The 19,938-nt window shown below is 42.5% G+C and overlaps 8 non-coding genes across 8 annotated transcripts; 5 read left to right on the forward strand and 3 right to left on the reverse strand.

The window, feature by feature from the left end:
• Positions 1–469: 469 nt before the first annotated feature.
• Positions 470–551, forward strand: TRNAL-AAG (transfer RNA leucine (anticodon AAG)). Its single transcript has one exon. It is a non-coding gene; the product is annotated as a tRNA-Leu (tRNA).
• Positions 552–4,672: 4,121 nt separating this feature from the next.
• On the forward strand, positions 4,673–4,754 carry TRNAL-AAG (transfer RNA leucine (anticodon AAG)). The gene has a single exon. It is a non-coding gene; the product is annotated as a tRNA-Leu (tRNA).
• Positions 4,755–5,134: 380 nt separating this feature from the next.
• TRNAS-UGA (transfer RNA serine (anticodon UGA)) lies at positions 5,135–5,216 on the reverse strand. The gene has a single exon. It is a non-coding gene; the product is annotated as a tRNA-Ser (tRNA).
• Positions 5,217–8,874: 3,658 nt separating this feature from the next.
• TRNAL-AAG (transfer RNA leucine (anticodon AAG)) lies at positions 8,875–8,956 on the forward strand. The gene has a single exon. It is a non-coding gene; the product is annotated as a tRNA-Leu (tRNA).
• Positions 8,957–9,336: 380 nt separating this feature from the next.
• TRNAS-UGA (transfer RNA serine (anticodon UGA)) lies at positions 9,337–9,418 on the reverse strand. The gene has a single exon. It is a non-coding gene; the product is annotated as a tRNA-Ser (tRNA).
• Positions 9,419–13,054: 3,636 nt separating this feature from the next.
• Positions 13,055–13,137, forward strand: TRNAL-AAG (transfer RNA leucine (anticodon AAG)). Its single transcript has one exon. It is a non-coding gene; the product is annotated as a tRNA-Leu (tRNA).
• A 380-nt stretch (positions 13,138–13,517) lies between these two features.
• TRNAS-UGA (transfer RNA serine (anticodon UGA)) lies at positions 13,518–13,599 on the reverse strand. Its single transcript has one exon. It is a non-coding gene; the product is annotated as a tRNA-Ser (tRNA).
• Positions 13,600–17,258: 3,659 nt separating this feature from the next.
• TRNAL-AAG (transfer RNA leucine (anticodon AAG)) lies at positions 17,259–17,340 on the forward strand. The gene has a single exon. It is a non-coding gene; the product is annotated as a tRNA-Leu (tRNA).
• Positions 17,341–19,938: the final 2,598 nt, after the last annotated feature.

Raw genomic sequence — 19,938 nt, forward strand, 5'->3', positions numbered from 1 at the left:
TGTGAATAGGCCACACAAGACATGACGTCACTGGAAAGCTAAACAGTATGTTGGGGAGACTGGGTGCGGCAATAGGGCTGATGTCATGAATACGTGCAACTCCTCAGTTATTTTTGAATGAACTGCTCATTCATTAGATCCCACCCAAAGAAATGAGCCCACCGGTATGAACACTTGTTTCATTAGAAAATGATGGAGTCACATTGCCTATGTAGAGCAGGTGCTTATACCTTGGTTGGAAGTCATTGCTCGGAGAGTGTTGTCTTTTAAGGTGATTGCACTAGGTCCGAGCAGGTGGGAGAAGACTTGTGCAGTGACTGAGTAAGAGAGATAACCTTCAATTACCACATCACCCTCCCGACATTGTAATCATGTCCATGAAATGGTTTATCAACTCGACTTTCCACTCTAAGTGAGAAGACTCAGGGTTACGGTGCTCATGAAGTGCACAGACACACTGAGAGCAACAGGTAGCGTGGCCGAGCGGTCTAAGGCGCTGGATTAAGGCTCCAGTCTCTTTGGAGGCGTGGGTTCAAATCCCACCGCTGCCAGAGATGGATTTTTACAGATCTTAATGACGCATCTCCCTTCTGACCCTTCAATTTGCATAAGCAGTGACTCTACCAATAGGTCCCTAATTGTAAAACTCTTTTACAGTCTCCTTCTAAGTAAACTCCTAAACCGTGGACTCCAAGAAATCGGCTGATTGGCGCTGCTGTTGTTTTGCTTCATTCTGCTTAGATCATCTTCAAATGGAAGGTTTAACAAATCATTTGTTCTCCCCACGCGGTCACCCGCTCTTCTCTCTGCAAAATAAAATCGAACCTCTGTTAAATAAAGATTTAAAGTAAATTATCTATCTTCCCAAATAAAGTTGGTAAATGTGTTCTTCACAGTTATTTTAAAAATCAGGTTTAAAATAAACAACAGAGGTAGTCAGCAGGATTCAAACCCGTGCAGGGAACCCCCAAAGGATTTCAAGCCCATCACCTTAACCACTCGGCCATAACTACCAGCTCTCATTGAGCTCTACCGAAACTTTATATCACAACAAAATTGTGCAAAATGGCCGTGCAGACCTATATATGACTCCATTTAGTAGGATCTCTAACTGTGTGCAAAGGGCACATTGCTATGTTTCTGTCTAAGCTTTGCTTTAGGTCTGAGGTCTTAAGAACCAAAGCAGGCTCCACGCACACTTGCCTGCACAAAAAAACAAGCATTTGCAATGCGAAAGGTCTCACATTTGTGAGAGTTAGAGCTATTGGCGTTGCAAATGACAATGTCTTTTACCTAGGTTTTGGTTTTCTTTGGGAAAATTTGATGTGTCCACGTTGTGTTTTGGGGCACTTCCTGTCGCGGGCGCTAGGCCTACCCACACAAGTGAGGTAAAAAATGTTATCGGGAGACTTGGGGAAACATAGAATAGCAAAACAAGAGTTACTGCCCCTTGTCTTTATCTACATTTTTTCCTTCCAAATATAAGACAGTGTGTAAAAAAGACGTCTATTTGAGAAATGCCCTTTAATTTGCATGCTAGTGTGGGCACCCCAGAATTCAGAGATGTGCAAATAACCACTGCTCCTTCACTCCTTATCTTGTGCCCATTTTGGAAATAGAAAGGTTTTCTTGATACCTTTTTTTCACTCTATATACTTCGGCAAATTAATTGCAGTATACCCGGTATAGAATGAAAACCCACTGCAAGGTGCAGCTCATTTATTTTCTCTGGATACCTAGGGTTCTTGATGAACCTACAAGCCCTATATATCCCCGCAACCAGAAGAGTCCAGCAGGCGTAATGGTATATTGCTTTCAAAAATCTGACATTGCAGAAAAAAGTTACAGAGTAAAACGTAGAGGAAAATGGCTGTTTTTTTCTTCTCAATTTCAATATTTTTTTTTTATTTCAGTTGTTATTTTCTGTAGGAAACACTTGTAAGATCTACACAAGTTACCCATTGCTGAATTCAGAATGTTGTCTTCTTTTCAAAAATGTTTAGGTTACTGGGACCCAGCATTGGTTTCACACCCATTTCTGTCACTGACTGGAAGGAGGCTAAAAGCACACAAAATCGTAAAAATGGGGTATGTCCCAGTAAAATGCCAAAATTGTGTTGAAAAATTGGGTTTTCTGATTCAAGTCTGCCTGTCCCTGAAAGCTGGGAAGCTGGTGATTTTAGCAGTGCAAACCCTTTGTTGATGCCAATTTCAGGGACAAAAACCACAAGCCTTCTTCTCCAGCCCTTTTTTCCATTTTTTTCTTTTTTAAAACAAAATGTTTACCGTATTTTGGCTAATTTCTTGGTCTCCTTCAGGGGAACCCACAAAGTCTGGGTACCTCTAGAATCCCTAGGATGTTGGAAAAAAAGGACGCAAATTTGGCGTGGATAGCTTATGTGGACAAAAATCTATGAGGGCCTAAGCGCGCCCTGCCCCAAATAGCCAAAAAAATGCCTGGCACCTGAGGGGGAAAAGGCTGGCAGCGAAGGGGTTAAAATGCACTATTTTATTCCAATTTCTTCACTTAGCTTCAGATGAACTATTTTTCCCTCCCACCAACTCCTTTCAAAGTGCACCAGCCACCACTGCCTTGGGTGGGACAGATTGTTTTCGATTGCAGTATGGCAGATTGTTTTGGATTGCAGTGTGGTAGTTTGTTTTTGATTGGAGTGCAGCAGATTGCAGTGGGGTAGATTGTTTTGAATTGGAGTAGGGGAGATTGTTTTGAAGTGGAGTCGGGCAGATTGGAGTGGGGCAGATTGTTTTGGATCGAAGTGGGACAGATTGTTTTGGAGTGGTGCAGATTGTTTTTTATTATAGTGGGGCACATTGGAGTGAGACAGATTTGCTTGGGGTGGGTGGAGAGGATTGGAGTAGGATGAGTTAGAGTGGATTGGATTCGGGTGAGTGATTTGGACTGGAGTGAGGTGGATTAGTGTGGGTGAAGTGGTCTGGATGGGGTGGATTGTAGTGGGGAAGATTGGAGTGGGGTGGATTGAAGTGTACCGCAGGATTATGTGTTAAAGATTAATTTCAGAATTTACACATAATAAAGAAACACTGTTGATTTGCAATATTTTAAACGAGCTAATCGTCATCTTTTGAGAAGAGTGCCCACGAACAAAAGCAAAAGAAAACATGCGTGGAACGTGGGAAAAGACGATTTGGCAAAATAAAAGAAAGTTCGATTTAAATTTAAAACTTAACAGTTTTGGTTGTCCTGCTGGGCATGTTTTTGCCAGTCACAAGCCTTCTGTTTGCAGGGCACTAGAAGGTAAAAGGAAAAAATAGTACCTTGATCAGGTGGGGAGCAGCGGTCAGGCACTGATTAAGCTGAATCAATCAACGCTTGGTCGCTGCTCTACAGAGAGGAACGGAAATGATGCAAGACATGCCTTGATGAATTAGGAAACTGTAAAGAAGAGTGCCACATAAATAAAAAAATGGTGAGAGACATGCGGGCTCCAAGCCCTTTACTGAATACTACAGAGTCTATCAAGCGAGACCCTAAAAAGGTCAGTTAGTTAAAATAAACAAACATTGTTACTTCTAAAAATCAATATTCCAAGGACGCCTAGATGGTCGTCAAGCAAAAAGTTCCTAGTGCATGGAGGGGCTTATGGTAGTTCTGAAGAGAGGCAAAGGACTTGGTCAGAGGGTGGCCTTCTTGGTGTGGTAGGGAAGCAATACCTCAAACATTATTACTGGGGTAGGGGAACTTGCAATTCGGAGTAATGAAAATTATCACAAAGCAATCAAGTAATTCCACATCAAAATAACAAGCGTGCGGGCTGACAACCATGCTCTCAGCATCAACGAGCGCAGAGTGAAGTGAATTTTACCATCCTCTGTGCATTTTTATTGCGAGGCTCATTTACATTTGACTTGGCGCGCAGAACGAGTGAGAACCAGGTCAATAGAAACAAAAATCATCTATTTAAAAAGTTTAGTTTCACGTGGGCCTGTTGTCCTTACTTCTTTCAGAATAGCTTTTGAACCTCTGTCCTGTGTGTGTCTGTGACTGTCACGTGAAAGGCAGTCAGGGCATCCAGGTGGACCCCATGTCACCTGGAGCACCGCCCACCAGTGCTGGAGTTTTAAACAGCACCCGGTTGCATTTTGGGACTTGTGCCTTTTCAATGTGAGCTCAAAGACGGGAGCCTGTGAAATTCTATTGGCTAAAAAATATTAACAGCGGAATGTGAATAGGCCACACAAGACATGACGTCACTGGAAAGCTAAACAGTATGTTGGGGAGACTGGGTGCGGCAATAGGGCTGATGTCATGAATACGTGCAACTCCTCAGTTATTTTTGAATGAACTGCTCATTCATTAGATCCCACCCAAAGAAATGAGCCCACCGGTATGAACACTTGTTTCATTAGAAAATGATGGAGTCACATTGCCTATGTAGAGCAGGTGCTTATACCTTGGTTGGAAGTCATTGCTCGGAGAGTGTTGTCTTTTAAGGTGATTGCACTAGGTCCGAGCAGGTGGGAGAAGACTTGTGCAGTGACTGAGTAAGAGAGATAACCTTCAATTACCACATCACCCTCCCGACATTGTAATCATGTCCATGAAATGGTTTATCAACTCGACTTTCCACACTAAGTGAGGAGACTCAGGGTTACGGTGCTCATGAAGTGCACAGACACACTGAGAGCAACAGGTAGCGTGGCCGAGCGGTCTAAGGCGCTGGATTAAGGCTCCAGTCTCTTTGGAGGCGTGGGTTCAAATCCCACCGCTGCCAGAGATGGATTTTTACAGATCTTAATGACGCATCTCCCTTCTGACCCTTCAATTTGCATAAGCAGTGACTCTACCAATAGGTCCCTAATTGTAAAACTCTTTTACAGTCTCCTTCTAAGTAAACTCCTAAACCGTGGACTCCAAGAAATCGGCTGATTGGCGCTGCTGTTGTTTTGCTTCATTCTGCTTAGATCATCTTCAAATGGAAGGTTTAACAAATCATTTGTTCTCCCCACGCGGTCACCCGCTCTTCTCTCTGCAAAATAAAATCGAACCTCTGTTAAATAAAGATTTAAAGTAAATTATCTATCTTCCCAAATAAAGTTGGTAAATGTGTTCTTCACAGTTATTTTAAAAATCAGGTTTAAAATAAACAACAGAGGTAGTCAGCAGGATTCAAACCCGTGCAGGGAACCCCCAAAGGATTTCAAGTCCATCACCTTAACCACTCGGCCATAACTACCAGCTCTCATTGAGCTCTACCGAAACTTTATATCACAACAAAATTGTGCAAAATGGCCGTGCAGACCTATATATGACTCCATTTAGTAGGATCTCTAACTGTGTGCAAAGGGCACATTGCTATGTTTCTGTCTAAGCTTTGCTTTAGGTCTGAGGTCTTAAGAACCAAAGCAGGCTCCACGCACACTTGCCTGCACAAAAAAACAAGCATTTGCAATGCGAAAGGTCTCACATTTGTGAGAGTTAGAGCTATTGGCGTTGCAAATGACAATGTCTTTTACCTAGGTTTTGGTTTTCTTTGGCAAAATTTGATGTGTCCACGTTGTGTTTTGGGGCACTTCCTGTCTCGGGCGCTAGGCCTACCCACACAAGTGAGGTAAAAAATGTTATCGGGAGACTTGGGGAAACATAGAATAGCAAAACAAGAGTTACTGCCCCTTGTCTTTATCTACATTTTTTCCTTCCAAATATAAGACAGTGTGTAAAAAAGACGTCTATTTGAGAAATGCCCTTTAATTCGCATGCTAGTGTGGGCACCCCAGAATTCAGAGATGTGCAAATAACCACTGCTCCTTCACTCCTTATCTTGTGCCCATTTTGGAAATAGAAAGGTTTTCTTGATACCTTTTTTTCACTCTATATACTTCGGCAAATTAATTGCAGTATACCCGGTATAGAATGAAAACCCACTGCAAGGTGCAGCTCATTTATTTTCTCTGGATACCTAGGGTTCTTGATGAACCTACAAGCCCTATATATCCCCGCAACCAGAAGAGTCCAGCAGGCGTAATGGTATATTGCTTTCAAAAATCTGACATTGCAGAAAAAAGTTACAGAGTAAAACGTAGAGGAAAATGGCTGTTTTTTTCTTCTCAATTTCAATATTTTTTTTTTATTTCAGTTGTTATTTTCTGTAGGAAACACTTGTAAGATCTACACAAGTTACCCATTGCTGAATTCAGAATGTTGTCTTCTTTTCAAAAATGTTTAGGTTACTGGGACCCAGCATTGGTTTCACACCCATTTCTGTCACTGACTGGAAGGAGGCTAAAAGCACACAAAATCGTAAAAATGGGGTATGTCCCAGTAAAATGCCAAAATTGTGTTGAAAAATTGGGTTTTCTGATTCAAGTCTGCCTGTCCCTGAAAGCTGGGAAGCTGGTGATTTTAGCAGTGCAAACCCTTTGTTGATGCCAATTTCAGGGACAAAAACCACAAGCCTTCTTCTCCAGCCCTTTTTTCCATTTTTTTCTTTTTTAAAACAAAATGTTTCCGTATTTTGGCTAATTTCTTGGTCTCCTTCAGGGGAACCCACAAAGTCTGGGTACCTCTAGAATCCCTAGGATGTTGGAAAAAAAGGACGCAAATTTGGCGTGGATAGCTTATGTGGACAAAAATCTATGAGGGCCTAAGCGCGCCCTGCCCCAAATAGCCAAAAAAATGCCTGGCACCTGAGGGGGAAAAGGCTGGCAGCGAAGGGGTTAAAATGCACTATTTTATTCCAACTTCTTCACTTAGCTTCAGATGAACTATTTTTCCCTCCCACCAACTCCTTTCAAAGTGCACCAGCCACCACTGCCTTGGGTGGGACAGATTGTTTTCGATTGCAGTATGGCAGATTGTTTTGGATTGCAGTGTGGTAGTTTGTTTTTGATTGGAGTGCAGCAGATTGCAGTGGGGTAGATTGTTTTGAATTGGAGTAGGGGAGATTGTTTTGAAGTGGAGTCGGGCAGATTGGAGTGGGGCAGATTGTTTTGGATCGAAGTGGGACAGATTGTTTTGGAGTGGTGCAGATTGTTTTTTATTATAGTGGGGCACATTGGAGTGAGACAGATTTGCTTGGGGTGGGTGGAGAGGATTGGAGTAGGATGAGTTAGAGTGGATTGGATTCGGGTGAGTGATTTGGACTGGAGTGAGGTGGATTAGTGTGGGTGAAGTGGTCTGGATGGGGTGGATTGTAGTGGGGAAGATTGGAGTGGGGTGGATTGAAGTGTACCGCAGGATTATGTGTTAAAGATTAATTTCAGAATTTACACATAATAAAGAAACACTGTTGATTTGCAATATTTTAAACGAGCTAATCGTCATCTTTTGAGAAGAGTGCCCACGAACAAAAGCAAAAGAAAACATGCGTGGAACGTGGGAAAAGACGATTTGGCAAAATAAAAGAAAGTTCGATTTAAATTTAAAACTTAACAGTTTTGGTTGTCCTGCTGGGCATGTTTTTGCCAGTCACAAGCCTTCTGTTTGCAGGGCACTAGAAGGTAAAAGGAAAAAATAGTACCTTGATCAGGTGGGGAGCAGCGGTCAGGCACTGATTAAGCTGAATCAATCAACGCTTGGTCGCTGCTCTACAGAGAGGAACGGAAATGATGCAAGACATGCCTTGATGAATTAGGAAACTGTAAAGAAGAGTGCCACATAAATAAAAAAATGGTGAGAGACATGCGGGCTCCAAGCCCTTTACTGAATACTACAGAGTCTATCAAGCGAGACCCTAAAAAGGTCAGTTAGTTAAAATAAACAAACATTGTTACTTCTAAAAATCAATATTCCAAGGACGCCTAGATGGTCGTCAAGCAAAAAGTTCCTAGTGCATGGAGGGGCTTATGGTAGTTCTGAAGAGAGGCAAAGGACTTGGTCAGAGGGTGGCCTTGTTGGTGTGGTAGGGAAGCAATACCTCAAACATTATTACTGGGGTAGGGGAACTTGCAATTCGGAGTAATGAAAATTATCACAAAGCAATCAAGTAATTCCACATCAAAATAACAAGCGTGCGGGCTGACAACCATGCTCTCAGCATCAACGAGCGCAGAGTGAAGTGAATTTTACCATCCTCTGTGCATTTTTATTGCGAGGCTCATTTACATTTGACTTGGCGCGCAGAACGAGTGAGAACCAGGTCAATAGAAACAAAAATCATCTATTTAAAAAGTTTAGTTTCACGTGGGCCTGTTGTCCTTACTTCTTTCAGAATAGCTTTTGAACCTCTGTCCTGTGTGTGTCTGTGACTGTCACGTGAAAGGCAGTCAGGGCATCCAGGTGGACCCCATGTCACCTGGAGCACCGCCCACCAGTGCTGGAGTTTTAAACAGCACCCGGTTGCATTTTGGGACTTGTGCCTTTTCAATGTGAGCTCAAAGACGGGAGCCTGTGAAATTCTATTGGCTAAAAAATATTAACAGCGGAATGTGAATAGGCCACACAAGACATGACGTCACTGGAAAGCTAAACAGTATGTTGGGGAGACTGGGTGCGGCAATAGGGCTGATGTCATGAATACGTGCAACTCCTCAGTTATTTTTGAATGAACTGCTCATTCATTAGATCCCACCCAAAGAAATGAGCCCACCGGTATGAACACTTGTTTCATTAGAAAATGATGGAGTCACATTGCCTATGTAGAGCAGGTGCTTATACCTTGGTTGGAAGTCATTGCTCGGAGAGTGTTGTCTTTTAAGGTGATTGCACTAGGTCCGAGCAGGTGGGAGAAGACTTGTGCAGTGACTGAGTAAGAGAGATAACCTTCAATTACCACATCACCCTCCCGACATTGTAATCATGTCCATGAAATGGTTTATCAACTCGACTTTCCACACTAAGTGAGGAGACTCAGGGTTACGGTGCTCATGAAGTGCACAGACACACTGAGAGCAACAGGTAGCGTGGCCGAGCGGTCTAAGGCCCTGGATTAAGGCTCCAGTCTCTTTGGAGGCGTGGGTTCAAATCCCACCGCTGCCAGAGATGGATTTTTACAGATCTTAATGACGCATCTCCCTTCTGACCCTTCAATTTGCATAAGCAGTGACTCTACCAATAGGTCCCTAATTGTAAAACTCTTTTACAGTCTCCTTCTAAGTAAACTCCTAAACCGTGGACTCCAAGAAATCGGCTGATTGGCGCTGCTGTTGTTTTGCTTCATTCTGCTTAGATCATCTTCAAATGGAAGGTTTAACAAATCATTTGTTCTCCCCACGCGGTCACCCGCTCTTCTCTCTGCAAAATAAAATCGAACCTCTGTTAAATAAAGATTTAAAGTAAATTATCTATCTTCCCAAATAAAGTTGGTAAATGTGTTCTTCACAGTTATTTTAAAAATCAGGTTTAAAATAAACAACAGAGGTAGTCAGCAGGATTCAAACCCGTGCAGGGAACCCCCAAAGGATTTCAAGTCCATCACCTTAACCACTCGGCCATAACTACCAGCTCTCATTGAGCTCTACCGAAACTTTATATCACAACAAAATTGTGCAAAATGGCCGTGCAGACCTATATATGACTCCATTTAGTAGGATCTCTAACTGTGTGCAAAGGGCACATTGCTATGTTTCTGTCTAAGCTTTGCTTTAGGTCTGAGGTCTTAAGAACCAAAGCAGGCTCCACGCACACTTGCCTGCACAAAAAAACAAGCATTTGCAATGCGAAAGGTCTCACATTTGTGAGAGTTAGAGCTATTGGCGTTGCAAATGACAATGTCTTTTACCTAGGTTTTGGTTTTCTTTGGGAAAATTTGATGTGTCCACGTTGTGTTTTGGGGCACTTCCTGTCGCGGGCGCTAGGCCTACCCACACAAGTGAGGTAAAAAATGTTATCGGGAGACTTGGGGAAACATAGAATAGCAAAACAAGAGTTACTGCCCGTTGTCTTTATCTACATTTTTTCCTTCCAAATATAAGACAGTGTGTAAAAAAGACGTCTATTTGAGAAATGCCCTTTAATTCGCATGCTAGTGTGGGCACCCCAGAATTCAGAGATGTGCAAATAACCACTGCTCCTTCACTCCTTATCTTGTGCCCATTTTGGAAATAGAAAGGTTTTCTTGATACCTATTTTTCACTCTATATACTTCGGCAAATTAATTGCAGTATACCCGGTATAGAATGAAAACCCACTGCAAGGTGCAGCTCATTTATTTTCTCTGGATACCTAGGGTTCTTGATGAACCTACAAGCCCTATATATCCCCGCAACCAGAAGAGTCCAGCAGGCGTAATGGTATATTGCTTTCAAAAATCTGACATTGCAGAAAAAAGTTACAGAGTAAAACGTAGAGGAAAATGGCTGTTTTTTTCTTCTCAATTTCAATATTTTTTTTTTATTTCAGTTGTTATTTTCTGTAGGAAACACTTGTAAGATCTACACAAGTTACCCATTGCTGAATTCAGAATGTTGTCTTCTTTTCAAAAATGTTTAGGTTACTGGGACCCAGCATTGGTTTCACACCCATTTCTGTCACTGACTGGAAGGAGGCTAAAAGCACACAAAATCGTAAAAATGGGGTATGTCCCAGTAAAATGCCAAAATTGTGTTGAAAAATTGGGTTTTCTGATTCAAGTCTGCCTGTCCCTGAAAGCTGGGAAGCTGGTGATTTTAGCAGTGCAAACCCTTTGTTGATGCCAATTTCAGGGACAAAAACCACAAGCCTTCTTCTCCAGCCCTTTTTTCCATTTTTTCTTTTTTAAAACAAAATTTTTACTGTATTTTGGCTAATTTCTTGGTCTCCTTCAGGGGAACCCACAAAGTCTGGGTACCTCTAGAATCCCTAGGATGTTGGAAAAAAAGGACGCAAATTTGGCGTGGATAGCTTATGTGGACAAAAATCTATGAGGGCCTAAGCGCGCCCTGCCCCAAATAGCCAAAAAAATGCCTGCCACCTGAGGGGGAAAAGGCTGGCAGCGAAGGGGTTAAAATGCACTATTTTATTCCAATTTCTTCACTTAGCTTCAGATGAACTATTTTTCCCTCCCACCAACTCCTTTCAAAGTGCACCAGCCACCACTGCCTTGGGTGGGACAGATTGTTTTCGATTGCAGTAAGGCAGATTGTTTTGGATTGCAGTGTGGTAGTTTGTTTTTGATTGGAGTGCAGCAGATTGCAGTGGGGTAGATTGTTTTGAATTGGAGTAGGGGAGATTGTTTTGAAGTGGAGTGGGGCAGATTGTTTTGGATCGAAGTGGGACAGATTGTTTTGGAGTGGTGCAGATTGTTTTTTATTATAGTGGGGCACATTGGAGTGAGACAGATTTGCTTGGGGTGGGTGGAGAGGATTGGAGTAGGATGAGTTAGAGTGGATTGGATTCGGGTGAGTGATTTGGACTGGAGTGAGGTGGATTAGTGTGGGTGAAGTGGTCTGGATGGGGTGGATTGTAGTGGGGAAGATTGGATTGGGGTGGATTGAAGTGTACCGCAGGATTATGTGTTAAAGATTAATTTCAGAATTTACACATAATAAAGAAACACTGTTGATTTGCAATATTTTAAACGAGCTAATCGTCATCTTTTGAGAAGAGTGCCCACGAACAAAAGCAAAAGAAAACATGCGTGGAACGTGGGAAAAGACGATTTGGCAAAATAAAAGAAAGTTCGATTTAAATTTAAAACTTAACAGTTTTGGTTGTCCTGCTGGGCATGTTTTTGCCAGTCACAAGCCTTCTGTTTGCAGGGCACTAGAAGGTAAAAGGAAAAAATAGTACCTTGATCAGGTGGGGAGCAGCGGTCAGGCACTGATTAAGCTGAATCAATCAACGCTTGGTCGCTGCTCTACAGAGAGGAACGGAAATGATGCAAGACATGCCTTGATGAATTAGGAAACTGTAAAGAAGAGTGCCACATAAATAAAAAAATGGTGAGAGACATGCGGGCTCCAAGCCCTTTACTGAATACTACAGAGTCTATCAAGCGAGACCCTAAAAAGGTCAGTTAGTTAAAATAAACAAACATTGTTACTTCTAAAAATCAATATTCCAAGGACGCCTAGATGGTCGTCAAGCAAAAAGTTCCTAGTGCATGGAGGGGCTTATGGTAGTTCTGAAGAGAGGCAAAGGACTTGGTCAGAGGGTGGCCTTGTTGGTGTGGTAGGGAAGCAATACCTCAAACATTATTACTGGGGTAGGGGAACTTGCAATTCGGAGTAATGAAAATTATCACAAAGCAATCAAGTAATTCCACATCAAAATAACAAGCGTGCGGGCTGACAACCATGCTCTCAGCATCAACGAGCGCAGAGTGAAGTGAATTTTACCATCCTCTGTGCATTTTTATTGCGAGGCTCATTTACATTTGACTTGGCGCGCAGAACGAGTGAGAACCAGGTCAATAGAAACAAAAATCATCTATTTAAAAAGTTTAGTTTCACGTGGGCCTGTTGTCCTTACTTCTTTCAGAATAGCTTTTGAACCTCTGTCCTGTGTGTGTCTGTGACTGTCACGTGAAAGGCAGTCAGGGCATCCAGGTGGACCCCATGTCACCTGGAGCACCGCCCACCAGTGCTGGAGTTTTAAACAGCACCCGGTTGCATTTTGGGACTTGTGCCTTTTCAATGTGAGCTCAAAGACGGGAGCCTGTGAAATTCTATTGGCTAAAAAATATTAACAGCGGAATGTGAATAGGCCACACAAGACATGACGTCACTGGAAAGCTAAACAGTATGTTGGGGAGACTGGGTGCGGCAATAGGGCTGATGTCATGAATACGTGCAACTCCTCAGTTATTTTTGAATGAACTGCTCATTCATTAGATCCCACCCAAAGAAATGAGCCCACCGGTATGAACACTTGTTTCATTAGAAAATGATGGAGTCACATTGCCTATGTAGAGCAGGTGCTAATACCTTGGTTGGAAGTCATTGCTCGGAGAGTGTTGTCTTTTAAGGTGATTGCACTAGGTCCGAGCAGGTGGGAGAAGACTTGTGCAGTGACTGAGTAAGAGAGATAACCTTCAATTACCACATCACCCTCCCGACATTGTAATCATGTCCATGAAATGGTTTATCAACTCGACTTTCCACACTAAGTGAGGAGACTCAGGGTTACGGTGCTCATGAAGTGCACAGACACACTGAGAGCAACAGTGGCCGAGCGGTCTAAGGCGCTGGATTAAGGCTCCAGTCTCTTTGGAGGCGTGGGTTCAAATCCCACCGCTGCCAGAGATGGATTTTTACAGATCTTAATGACGCATCTCCCTTCTGACCCTTCAATTTGCATAAGCAGTGACTCTACCAATAGGTCCCTAATTGTAAAACTCTTTTACAGTCTCCTTCTAAGTAAACTCCTAAACCGTGGACTCCAAGAAATCGGCTGATTGGCGCTGCTGTTGTTTTGCTTCATTCTGCTTAGATCATCTTCAAATGGAAGGTTTAACAAATCATTTGTTCTCCCCACGCGGTCACCCGCTCTTCTCTCTGCAAAATAAAATCGAACCTCTGTTAAATAAAGATTTAAAGTAAATTATCTATCTTCCCAAATAAAGTTGGTAAATGTGTTCTTCACAGTTATTTTAAAAATCAGGTTTAAAATAAACAACAGAGGTAGTCAGCAGGATTCAAACCCGTGCAGGGAACCCCCAAAGGATTTCAAGTCCATCACCTTAACCACTCGGCCATAACTACCAGCTCTCATTGAGCTCTACCGAAACTTTATATCACAACAAAATTGTGCAAAATGGCCGTGCAGACCTATATATGACTCCATTTAGTAGGATCTCTAACTGTGTGCAAAGGGCACATTGCTATGTTTCTGTCTAAGCTTTGCTTTAGGTCTGAGGTCTTAAGAACCAAAGCAGGCTCCACGCACACTTGCCTGCACAAAAAAACAAGCATTTGCAATGCGAAAGGTCTCACATTTGTGAGAGTTAGAGCTATTGGCGTTGCAAATGACAATGTCTTTTACCTAGGTTTTGGTTTTCTTTGGGAAAATTTGATGTGTCCACGTTGTGTTTTGGGGCACTTCCTGTCGCGGGCGCTAGGCCTACCCACACAAGTGAGGTAAAAAATGTTATCGGGAGACTTGGGGAAACATAGAATAGCAAAACAAGAGTTACTGCCCCTTGTCTTTATCTACATTTTTTCCTTCCAAATATAAGACAGTGTGTAAAAAAGACGTCTATTTGAGAAATGCCCTTTAATTCGCATGCTAGTGTGGGCACCCCAGAATTCAGAGATGTGCAAATAACCACTGCTCCTTCACTCCTTATCTTGTGCCCATTTTGGAAATAGAAAGGTTTTCTTGATACCTTTTTTTCACTCTATATACTTCGGCAAATTAATTGCAGTATACCCGGTATAGAATGAAAACCCACTGCAAGGTGCAGCTCATTTATTTTCTCTGGATACCTAGGGTTCTTGATGAACCTACAAGCCCTATATATCCCCGCAACCAGAAGAGTCCAGCAGGCGTAATGGTATATTGCTTTCAAAAATCTGACATTGCAGAAAAAAGTTACAGAGTAAAACGTAGAGGAAAATGGCTGTTTTTTTCTTCTCAATTTCAATATTTTTTTTTTATTTCAGTTGTTATTTTCTGTAGGAAACACTTGTAAGATCTACACAAGTTACCCATTGCTGAATTCAGAATGTTGTCTTCTTTTCAAAAATGTTTAGGTTACTGGGACCCAGCATTGGTTTCACACCCATTTCTGTCACTGACTGGAAGGAGGCTAAAAGCACACAAAATCGTAAAAATGGGGTATGTCCCAGTAAAATGCCAAAATTGTGTTGAAAAATTGGGTTTTCTGATTCAAGTCTGCCTGTCCCTGAAAGCTGGGAAGCTGGTGATTTTAGCAGTGCAAACCCTTTGTTGATGCCAATTTCAGGGACAAAAACCACAAGCCTTCTTCTCCAGCCCTTTTTTCCATTTTTTTCTTTTTTAAAACAAAATGTTTACCGTATTTTGGCTAATTTCTTGGTCTCCTTCAGGGGAACCCACAAAGTCTGGGTACCTCTAGAATCCCTAGGATGTTGGAAAAAAAGGACGCAAATTTGGCGTGGATAGCTTATGTGGACAAAAATCTATGAGGGCCTAAGCGCGCCCTGCCCCAAATAGCCAAAAAAATGCCTGCCACCTGAGGGGGAAAAGGCTGGCAGCGAAGGGGTTAAAATGCACTATTTTATTCCAATTTCTTCACTTAGCTTCAGATGAACTATTTTTCCCTCCCACCAACTCCTTTCAAAGTGCACCAGCCACCACTGCCTTGGGTGGGACAGATTGTTTTCGATTGCAGTATGGCAGATTGTTTTGGATTGCAGTGTGGTAGTTTGTTTTTGATTGGAGTGCAGCAGATTGCAGTGGGGTAGATTGTTTTGAATTGGAGTAGGGGAGATTGTTTTGAAGTGGAGTCGGGCAGATTGGAGTGGGGCAGATTGTTTTGGATCGAAGTGGGACAGATTGTTTTGGAGTGGTGCAGATTGTTTTTTATTATAGTGGGGCACATTGGAGTGAGACAGATTTGCTTGGGGTGGGTGGAGAGGATTGGAGTAGGATGAGTTAGAGTGGATTGGATTCGGGTGAGTGATTTGGACTGGAGTGAGGTGGATTAGTGTGGGTGAAGTGGTCTGGATGGGGTGGATTGTAGTGGGGAAGATTGGAGTGGGGTGGATTGAAGTGTACCGCAGGATTATGTGTTAAAGATTAATTTCAGAATTTACACATAATAAAGAAACACTGTTGATTTGCAATATTTTAAACGAGCTAATCGTCATCTTTTGAGAAGAGTGCCCACGAACAAAAGCAAAAGAAAACATGCGTGGAACGTGGGAAAAGACGATTTGGCAAAATAAAAGAAAGTTCGATTTAAATTTAAAACTTAACAGTTTTGGTTGTCCTGCTGGGCATGTTTTTGCCAGTCACAAGCCTTCTGTTTGCAGGGCACTAGAAGGTAAAAGGAAAAAATAGTACCTTGATCAGGTGGGGAGCAGCGGTCAGGCACTGATTAAGCTGAATCAATCAACGCTTGGTCGCTGCTCTACAGAGAGGAACGGAAATGATGCAAGACATGCCTTGATGAATTAGGAAACTGTAAAGAAGAGTGCCACATAAATAAAAAAATGGTGAGAGACATGCGGGCTCCAAGCCCTTTACTGAATACTACAGAGTCTATCAAGCGAGACCCTAAAAAGGTCAGTTAGTTAAAATAAACAAACATTGTTACTTCTAAATATCAATATTCCAAGGACGCCTAGATGGTCGTCAAGCAAAAAGTTCCTAGTGCATGGAGGGGCTTATGGTAGTTCTGAAGAGAGGCAAAGGACTTGGTCAGAGGGTGGCCTTGTTGGTGTGGTAGGGAAGCAATACCTCAAACATTATTACTGGGGTAGGGGAACTTGCAATTCGGAGTAATGAAAATAATCACAAAGCAATCAAGTAATTCCACATCAAAATAACAAGCGTGCGGGCTGACAACCATGCTCTCAGCATCAACGAGCGCAGAGTGAAGTGAATTTTACCATCCTCTGTGCATTTTTATTGCGAGGCTCATTTACATTTGACTTGGCGCGCAGAACGAGTGAGAACCCGGTCAATAGAAACAAAAATCATCTATTTAAAAAGTTTAGTTTCACGTGGGCCTGTTGTCCTTACTTCTTTCAGAATAGCTTTTGAACCTCTGTCCTGTGTGTGTCTGTGACTGTCACGTGAAAGGCAGTCAGAGCATCCAGGTGGGCCCCATGTCACCTGGGGCACCGCCCACCAGTGCTGGAGTTTTAAACAGCACCCGGTTGCATTTTGGGACTTGTGCCTTTTCAATGTGAGCTCAAAGACGGGAGCCTGTGAAATTCTATTGGCTAAAAAATATTAACAGCGGAATGTGAATAGGCCACACAAGACATGACGTCACTGGAAAGCTAAACAGTATGTTGGGGAGACTGGGTGCGGCAATAGGGCTGATGTCATGAATACGTGCAACTCCTCGGTTATTTTTGAATGAACTGCTCATTCATTAGATCCCACCCAAAGAAATGAGCCCACCAGTATGAACACTTGTTTCATTAGAAAATGATGGAGTCACATTGCCTATGTAGAGCAGGTGCTTATACCTTGGTTGGAAGTCATTGCTCGGAGAGTGTTGTCTTTTAAGGTGATTGCACTAGGTCCGAGCAGGTGGGAGAAGACTTGTGCAGTGACTGAGTAAGAGAGATAACCTTCAATTACCACATCACCCTCCCGACATTGTAATCATGTCCATGAAATGGTTTATCAACTCGACTTTCCACTCTAAGTGAGAAGACTCAGGGTTACGGTGCTCATGAAGTGCACAGACACACTGAGAGCAACAGGTAGCGTGGCCGAGCGGTCTAAGGCGCTGGATTAAGGCTCCAGTCTCTTTGGAGGCGTGGGTTCAAATCCCACCGCTGCCAGAGATGGATTTTTACAGATCTTAATGACGCATCTCCCTTCTGACCCTTCAATTTGCATAAGCAGTGACTCTACCAATAGGTCCCTAATTGTAAAACTCTTTTACAGTCTCCTTCTAAGTAAACTCCTAAACCGTGGACTCCAAGAAATCGGCTGATTGGCGCTGCTGTTGTTTTGCTTCATTCTGCTTAGATCATCTTCAAATGGAAGGTTTAACAAATCATTTGTTCTCCCCACGCGGTCACCCGCTCTTCTCTCTGCAAAATAAAATCGAACCTCTGTTAAATAAAGATTTAAAGTAAATTATCTATCTTCCCAAATAAAGTTGGTAAATGTGTTCTTCACAGTTATTTTAAAAATCAGGTTTAAAATAAACAACAGAGGTAGTCAGCAGGATTCAAACCCGTGCAGGGAACCCCCAAAGGATTTCAAGCCCATCACCTTAACCACTCGGCCATAACTACCAGCTCTCATTGAGCTCTACCGAAACTTTATATCACAACAAAATTGTGCAAAATGGCCGTGCAGACCTATATATGACTCCATTTAGTAGGATCTCTAACTGTGTGCAAAGGGCACATTGCTATGTTTCTGTCTAAGCTTTGCTTTAGGTCTGAGGTCTTAAGAACCAAAGCAGGCTCCACGCACACTTGCCTGCACAAAAAAACAAGCATTTGCAATGCGAAAGGTCTCACATTTGTGAGAGTTAGAGCTATTGGCGTTGCAAATGACAATGTCTTTTACCTAGGTTTTGGTTTTCTTTGGGAAAATTTGATGTGTCCACGTTGTGTTTTGGGGCACTTCCTGTCGCGGGCGCTAGGCCTACCCACACAAGTGAGGTAAAAAATGTTATCGGGAGACTTGGGGAAACATAGAATAGCAAAACAAGAGTTACTGCCCCTTGTCTTTATCTACATTTTTTCCTTCCAAATATAAGACAGTGTGTAAAAAAGACGTCTATTTGAGAAATGCCCTTTAATTTGCATGCTAGTGTGGGCACCCCAGAATTCAGAGATGTGCAAATAACCACTGCTCCTTCACTCCTTATCTTGTGCCCATTTTGGAAATAGAAAGGTTTTCTTGATACCTTTTTTTCACTCTATATACTTCGGCAAATTAATTGCAGTATACCCGGTATAGAATGAAAACCCACTGCAAGGTGCAGCTCATTTATTTTCTCTGGATACCTAGGGTTCTTGATGAACCTACAAGCCCTATATATCCCCGCAACCAGAAGAGTCCAGCAGGCGTAATGGTATATTGCTTTCAAAAATCTGACATTGCAGAAAAAAGTTACAGAGTAAAACGTAGAGGAAAATGGCTGTTTTTTTCTTCTCAATTTCAATATTTTTTTTTTATTTCAGTTGTTATTTTCTGTAGGAAACACTTGTAAGATCTACACAAGTTACCCATTGCTGAATTCAGAATGTTGTCTTCTTTTCAAAAATGTTTAGGTTACTGGGACCCAGCATTGGTTTCACACCCATTTCTGTCACTGACTGGAAGGAGGCTAAAAGCACACAAAATCGTAAAAATGGGGTATGTCCCAGTAAAATGCCAAAATTGTGTTGAAAAATTGGGTTTTCTGATTCAAGTCTGCCTGTCCCTGAAAGCTGGGAAGCTGGTGATTTTAGCAGTGCAAACCCTTTGTTGATGCCAATTTCAGGGACAAAAACCACAAGCCTTCTTCTCCAGCCCTTTTTTCCATTTTTTTCTTTTTTAAAACAAAATGTTTACCGTATTTTGGCTAATTTCTTGGTCTCCTTCAGGGGAACCCACAAAGTCTGGGTACCTCTAGAATCCCTAGGATGTTGGAAAAAAAGGACGCAAATTTGGCGTGGATAGCTTATGTGGACAAAAATCTATGAGGGCCTAAGCGCGCCCTGCCCCAAATAGCCAAAAAAATGCCTGGCACCTGAGGGGGAAAAGGCTGGCAGCGAAGGGGTTAAAATGCACTATTTTATTCCAATTTCTTCACTTAGCTTCAGATGAACTATTTTTCCCTCCCACCAACTCCTTTCAAAGTGCACCAGCCACCACTGCCTTGGGTGGGACAGATTGTTTTCGATTGCAGTATGGCAGATTGTTTTGGATTGCAGTGTGGTAGTTTGTTTTTGATTGGAGTGCAGCAGATTGCAGTGGGGTAGATTGTTTTGAATTGGAGTAGGGGAGATTGTTTTGAAGTGGAGTCGGGCAGATTGGAGTGGGGCAGATTGTTTTGGATCGAAGTGGGACAGATTGTTTTGGAGTGGTGCAGATTGTTTTTTATTATAGTGGGGCACATTGGAGTGAGACAGATTTGCTTGGGGTGGGTGGAGAGGATTGGAGTAGGATGAGTTAGAGTGGATTGGATTCGGGTGAGTGATTTGGACTGGAGTGAGGTGGATTAGTGTGGGTGAAGTGGTCTGGATGGGGTGGATTGTAGTGGGGAAGATTGGAGTGGGGTGGATTGAAGTGTACCGCAGGATTATGTGTTAAAGATTAATTTCAGAATTTACACATAATAAAGAAACACTGTTGATTTGCAATATTTTAAACGAGCTAATCGTCATCTTTTGAGAAGAGTGCCCACGAACAAAAGCAAAAGAAAACATGCGTGG

Source organism: Pleurodeles waltl, chromosome 12 (genome assembly GCF_031143425.1).
Source record: "Pleurodeles waltl isolate 20211129_DDA chromosome 12, aPleWal1.hap1.20221129, whole genome shotgun sequence".
Classification (NCBI taxonomy): Eukaryota; Metazoa; Chordata; class Amphibia; order Caudata; family Salamandridae; genus Pleurodeles; species Pleurodeles waltl.